We start from the raw sequence: 7,176 nt of genomic DNA on the forward strand, positions 1-7,176 counted from the left end.
TTTCTCAAAATTATTTTTTTCTCAACATTTTTTTTCTCACATTTTTTTTTCTCACAATTTTTTTTTCAAAATGTCTTTTTCTCAAAAAAGTTTTTTTCTCAAATTTTTTTTCTCAAAAAACTGTCGTTAAAGTGCGACCCGTGATAACGGCCAAAAATGCTCCAAAACGCCACTAATTAGTCGAAATGGCTGACTTCCTGTTTGGTTTCTGATTGGCTGCTGGCCTTGTGACGTGGGTAGAGCTGCGAGGGCCTGGTCATCGCTGCTTGCAGCTTTAATTCATTAATCGTCCATGACCTTAATTGGGGCCTATTTCGCCAAACAGGAAGTGCCCCTCACCAAACAGGAAGTGACCCTTGATCTCGTGAACCGTTTGTCATACAGACACGCGGGTTGCGTCAAATGAAATAACGCTAATGCTAACACCAACCGCTACACAAGGTTGCACAGACTTAGCGAGCTGCAGGCACACTTAAAATGTCTTAGAAATTTTCTCTTCTAGTTAAGTCTTTCGCCACGAATTTCTGCACGTAATAACTGCCGCACAATTTACGCCACCGCCGCAATATATACATCAAAACGTGCGGCTCGGCCGGGAATGGTGTGCTATTACTTTTCTTTCCGATCCGCTTTACGATTGCGATGTAATTCGCAAAAAACAACGCCCAAAAACTCCATTGACTTTGAATGGGGGACTCCGAAAAAAACCCAGAAACTTTGGCGCCACATAACTCTGCCATACTTTTGCCTAGCAACGTCATTTAAAATGTAAAATGCTCACACAACTTTGGTCTTTTTCCGACCAATAGGGATGAGCTGTAATTGATTATGCCTCGCCCCCTCTTTAACAGGAAGTGCCCTTCACCAAACAGGAAGTGCCTCTATAACTCATGAACCGTTTGTCGTACAGACTTGCGGCTGGTGTCATACCTTTTCTTTTTTTCTCAATTTTTTTTTTCTCAATTTTTTTTTTCTCAAATTTTTTTTTCTCAAATTTTTTTTTCTCAATTTTTTTTTCTCAAAATTTTTTTTTTCTCAAAAATTTTTTTTCTCAAAAATTTTTTTTCTCAAAAATGTTTTTTCTCAATTTTTTTTTTCTCAATTTTTTTTTCTCAATTTTTTTTTCTCAAAATTTTTTTTTTCTCAAATTTTTTTCTCAAAAAATTTTTCTCAAATTTTTTTTTTCTCAAATTTGAGAAAACAATTTTTCTCAAAATTGTTTTCTCAAAATTATTTTTTTCTCAACATTTTTTTTTCTCACTTTTTTTTCTCAAGATTTTTTTTTCTCACAATTTTTTTTTCAAAATTTCTTTTTCTCAAAAAAGTTTTTTTCTCAAATTTTTTTTCTCACAAAACAATTTTTTCTCAAAAAACTGTCGTTAAAGTGCGACCCGTGATAACGGCCAAAAATGCTCCAAAACGCCACTAATTAGTCGAAATGGCTGACTTCCTGTTTGGTTTCTGATTGGCTGCTGGCCTTGTGACGTGGGTAGAGCTGCGAGGGCCTGGTCATCGCTGCTTGCAGCTTTAATTCATTAATCGTCCATGACCTTAATTGGGGCCTATTTCGCCAAACAGGAAGTGCCCCTCACCAAACAGGAAGTGACCCTTGATCTCGTGAACCGTTTGTCATACAGACACGCGGGTTGCGTCAAATGAAATAACGCTAATGCTAACACCAACCGCTACACAAGGTTGCACAGACTTAGCGAGCTGCAGGCACACTTAAAATTTCTTAGAAATTTTCTCTTCTAGTTTGTATTGTTGACCTATTTCTACCAAATAGACCAACTTTCTTTCAACTTTGACCCCTCTGTCACATGGTACTATTTTTTGTGTCCAGTATCACTACGCCGCTGCAACGTATTTCCCCAAAACAAGGTGCTTTGCAGGCAGCTGATCAGAACGAAACCTCACTCTATATGGTAGAAATAGGCCAACAATACAAATGACGCTAGTTTTGTGGATTAATCTATTTTCAATGATTGGGCCACGCCAAATGGCCCCCACCCCATTGGAACTACTTAATATTCATTAGAAACTGACCAGAACTCTGACCACGGGACTCTGGTAATCAATTAATACATTTTTAACCACTGTTTTAATGGCAAGTATTTCACACAGCTTTATGTCAAAAATAGGTGAACTGTCACTTTAATTAAGTGTGCCTGCCATGCAACGCAATGGCAAAACACTTATTGTAATCCGCCATACTTAATTAATTAGGTCATAATAATGATCCCACAAATTTCGGCATGTAATAACTGCCGCACAATTTCCGCCACCGCCGCAATATATACATCAAAACGTGCGGCTCGGCCGGGAATGGTGTGCTATTACTTTTCTTTCCGATCCGCGTTACCATGGCGACGTAATTCGCAAAAAACGACGCCCAAAAACCCCATTAACACTTTGCCAGCCGAAATAGAATGGCTTGTTGTAGATAGCCGTGAAATTCCTATTATTATATTATGATCTGAACCGCATTCATTTTACAAGATCTTCAGCGCTATATCACGTGGTCTTCATCCCCCATTACCATACCGCGATCCCCGTTGTATACTCACCACAGTTCCCAGTGAAATTCTTCAATCTGCATTGGCTAGAGTGGCGGTTTCGGCCGACGCATCTTATCCCCGTGTGTTTCGCGTGCGCGATCCGTTCACGTAAATGTCGGCTCAAATAATCCACGTATGACTCAAGAGTAGATATGAGCATTATCGCTAGCATAGCCACCAGCACTCCTGCTATACTAGCACTAACGTATAAACAGAAAATGGACGGCTGCTGGGAAGCCTCTGCAAGGAATGGACCTGACGTCACTTCTGCTTCATGTCAGACGAGCCATGCGCTATCGATGGGCGAGTGGTGACTAGGGAAGGTTAGACGATCGCCGATTTTCGGATTAAAAATCATTTATTTCGCTTTTAATGACCCAGTACGGTAAAAGACGGCGCGGCTGAGACTCCTTGCTCAGATGTCCGGTATAAAACGGTTTTAATTAAGTGTGCCTGCCATGCAATGCAATGGCAAAACACTTATTGTAATCCGCCATACTTAAGTAAGTAAGTAAGTAACGTTCTTGCAAATTTCGGCACGTAATAACTGCCGCACGATTTACGCCAACGCCGCAATATATACATCAAAACGTGCGGCTCGGCAGGGAATGGGGTGCTGTTACTTTTCTTTCCGATCCGCGTTACCATTGCGACGTAATTCGCAAAAAACGACGCCAAAAAACCCCATTGACTTAGAATGGGGGAAATTTCGGCACGCAATAACTGCCGCACGATTTACGCCACCCCTGCAATATATACATCAAAATGTGCGGCTCGGCCGGGAATGGTGTGCTATTACTTTTCTTTCCGATCCGCATTACCATGGCAACGTAATTCGTAAAAAACTACGCGCAAAAACCCCCATTGACTTTGAATGGGGGACTCCGAAAAAAAACAGAAACTTTGGCACCACATAACTCTGCCATACTTTTGCCTAGCAACGTCACTTAAAGGAGAGTTTCTGGGTAAAATAGACCCCCATACCTTTTTAAATGTCTTCTCCCAAGCTTGTTGTGAAAAAGCTACTCTATTCGAGTCTCGTTCAGCTTGAACTCCCGCCGTCTCTCGCGGGACAAGACTGAGAGTAGAGCAGCAGCAGCAGAACCGGTAGAAAGCTTTTGTCCCGCGAGAGACGGCGGGATTTCAAGCTGAACGAGACAGAGTAAGAGTAGAAAGGGTAGCTTTTTCACAACAATAATGGATGCGCCCTGGAGAAGCTAATGCTAGGATGAACTATATACAGTACGGGGAACTGATACGGCGCGAAAATATGGACTTTGAAGCGAGAAGAATAACCGGATTAGACATTGAATAGACGCGGTCCATTATGGAGCCATGGGCGAGTAGAAGCTGCAATCAAAAATGGATTATAATGCTTCTTTGGGACTATAGGGTGTCTGAACCATCTCGCAAGCTTGGGAGAAGACATTTAAAAAGGTATGGGGGTCTATTTTACCCAGAAACTCTCCTTTAAACTTTATAATGCATACACAACTTTGGTCTTTTTCCGGCCAATAGGTATGAGCTGTAATTGATTAAGCCCCGCCCCTCTGTAACAGGAAGTGCCCTTCGCCAAACAGGAAGTGACCCTTCATCTCGTAAACCGTTTGTCGTACAGACGCGTGGTTGGCGTCAAATGACTTGATTAAGAGTCCTTAACCTTAATTGGGGCCTATTTTGCCAAACAGGAAGTGCCCATCACCAAACAGGAAGTGACCCTTCATCTCGTGAACCGTTTGTCGTACAGACTCGTGGGGGGCGTCAAATGACTTGATTAAGAGTCCTTAACCTTAATTGGGGCCTATTTCGCCAAACAGGAAGTGCCCCTCACCAAACAGGAAGTGACCCTCCATCTCGTGAACCGTTTGTCGTACAGACTTGTGGGTGGTGTCAAATGACTTGAGTAAGAGTCCTTAACCTTAATTGGGGCCTATTTCGCCAAAAAGGAAGTGCCCCTCACCAAACAGGAAGTGACCCTTCATCTCATCAACCGTTTGTCATACAGACTCGTGGGTGGCGTCACATGACTTGATTAAGAGTCCTTAACCTTAATTGGGGCCTATTTGGCCAAACAGGAAGTGCCCCTCACCAAAGAGGAAGTGACCCTATATCTTATCAACCGTTTGTCGTACAGATGCGTGGGTCGTGTTGTATGACTTGATTAAGAGTCCTTAACCTTAATTGGTGCTTCCTTAGCCAAACAGGAAGTGCCCTTCGCCAAACAGGAAGTGCCTCTATATCTCATGAACCGTTTGTCGTACAGTCGATAATGTTAAAGTTAATGCAAAAAATGTTAATGTTAAAAAATCTAACGTTAACTCTCCCCACGCTTTGAACGATAACGCTCGCCCCATTTTTTACAGAATCTCGATGCCAATACGGCGCTCGTTCGGTTCGTTCGTCTGATGACTGTAAGCTGATGAGGGGTCGCGCGGCCGTTTACTGTAAACACATTTTCCGCTGTGATGGTGTAAAAAATCCATTATGCGTTAGATCAACGGAGAACAATTCACTTCCTTGTTGATTTCCTCTGGCCCGGAGGCTCTGTAGCCAGTGACTGCTCTGAATGTACGGCAACACATAGCAGGACAATTCACATTCATTCTCGCATGACGCCGCCCTCTGCTGCCTGGCAGACCAAAGTGCACTATTGCACAACCAAAAAAAATAAAAAATAAATAAATAAATGTCTGTCTGTATCTACTATAACGTCGCAAAGGTAAGCCGCTTTTTGATGGCGCCAGACCCAATAAATAAATAAATAATCTGGCAGTAGGAGAGTTAATGCTAACACCCAAAAAAATCTAACGCTAATGCTAGCACCAACCGCTACACAAGGTTGCACACACTTAGCGAGCTGCAGGCACACTTAAAATTTCTTAGAAATGTTCTTTTCTAGTTAAGTGTGCCTGCCATGCAATGGCAAAACACTTATTGTAATCCGCCATACTTAAAGTTGTACCATGTAACTTTTTTTATAAATCAAATCTTAAAATTGTCCTAACTGTTAAATCGCTAAAGTTTTAGAACACCCACTCCGTTATTTTCAGCTTCTGAAGCCTTCTCTTTATATGTTTTCTATGATCCTGGCCGTGGACCGGATTTCGCGCCAAAATGACGTAATCTGCATCATCTGTATACGTTGTGTATACGTTGCCCAATCACATCGCCGATCATGCACACATGGTACACTACCGGCCAATCACAGCGCATCTTGAAGTGGGGTCGCCATATTTGTAGTCGCCCGTGTGTCTCTTTACTCAAAAGGTAATCTCGCCTACCAGGCAGGGTGAAGTAGTCCGTTTCTCCGGAATGCCTGAACGCACAGGAACCAGGGACCCCTCTAAAGATAGCTCTCGGCGTTGTGGAGGCAGACGCGGGGGTGTGAAGGTACGAAAAACGGGCGAAAGACGCGAACGCGACCGCGGTTTGCTATAGGGCTACTGACCACTAGTTGAGCATCTTACACAGTATAGCTTTAAGTAATTAAGTTCCTTGCAAATTTCGGCACGTAATAACTGCCGCACGATTTACGCCACCACCGCAATATATACATCAAAACGTGCGGCTCGGCCGGGAATGGGGTGCTATTACTTTTCTAAGAGAAAAGTTCTATCGTTTAATTGATATTAATTTATTAGTGAATTAATTTTACCCATTGACTTATAATGGGAATCGCAAAAACTCACATTCAATATTTTTTTTCTCGCAAACCATAGGGGCTACAGTTTCAAAACTTGGAGAGGAGATTTATAATGATATCAAGGATTAAATAAAAAAATATTTCGTCAGTTGGCCTCATGGTGGCGCTATAACAGTCCACTTTACCTTTCGTCCTGTAACTCTTGAACCGTAGGTCTGAAAATTAAAATTCCTTTTTCCCTGGATTCCTTGGGTCATGACGCATCTCCTCATATAGGCCACGCCCATTTGCGTCAGGATAGATTTTCCGCCATTTTGAATTTTCTTCAAAACACACTTTTTGCTCCTTTTCCTACATATTTTCTCCAAATGTCACAAAAATCGATACACACGATCTATGGACTCATGCGATAAACATATTTAAACAATATTTTGATAGTCCATACCGTTCTTCCGTAACAGGGTTCCAAAGTTAGCGGGAGGAGCCCGTTTTGTAAGAAGTAGCCATAAATCACAAACGAAACATCCAGTCAACACCAAATTTTAACCACAAGTGGGGGGCGCTATACTGAACATATACCCAAAAGCATTTCCACTTCGACCTATAGGGGGCACCACGAACGCGCAAAACGGAACCGTTTCATGCCAAAACGTGTTTTTCAGGGGGAACGACCCTCTCAAAACGAAACACTAACACCAACCGCTACACAAGGTTGCACAGACTTAGCGAGCTGCAGGCACACTTAAAATTTCTTAGAAATTTTCTTTTCTAGTTAATTAGTGTGCCTGCTATGCAATAGCAAAACACTTATTGTAATCCGCCATACTTAAGTCATTAAGTCTTTCGCCACAAATTTCTGCACGTAATAACTGCCGCACGATTTACGCCACCCCCGCAATATATACATCAAAATGTGCGGCTCGGCCGGGAATGGTGTGCTATTACTTTTCTTTCCGATCCGCTTTCCGATTGCGA

This window comes from Nannobrachium achirus (assembly GCF_963921795.1).
Source record: "Nannobrachium achirus genome assembly, contig: SCAFFOLD_96, whole genome shotgun sequence".
Taxonomy (NCBI): Eukaryota; Metazoa; Chordata; class Actinopteri; order Myctophiformes; family Myctophidae; genus Nannobrachium; species Nannobrachium achirus.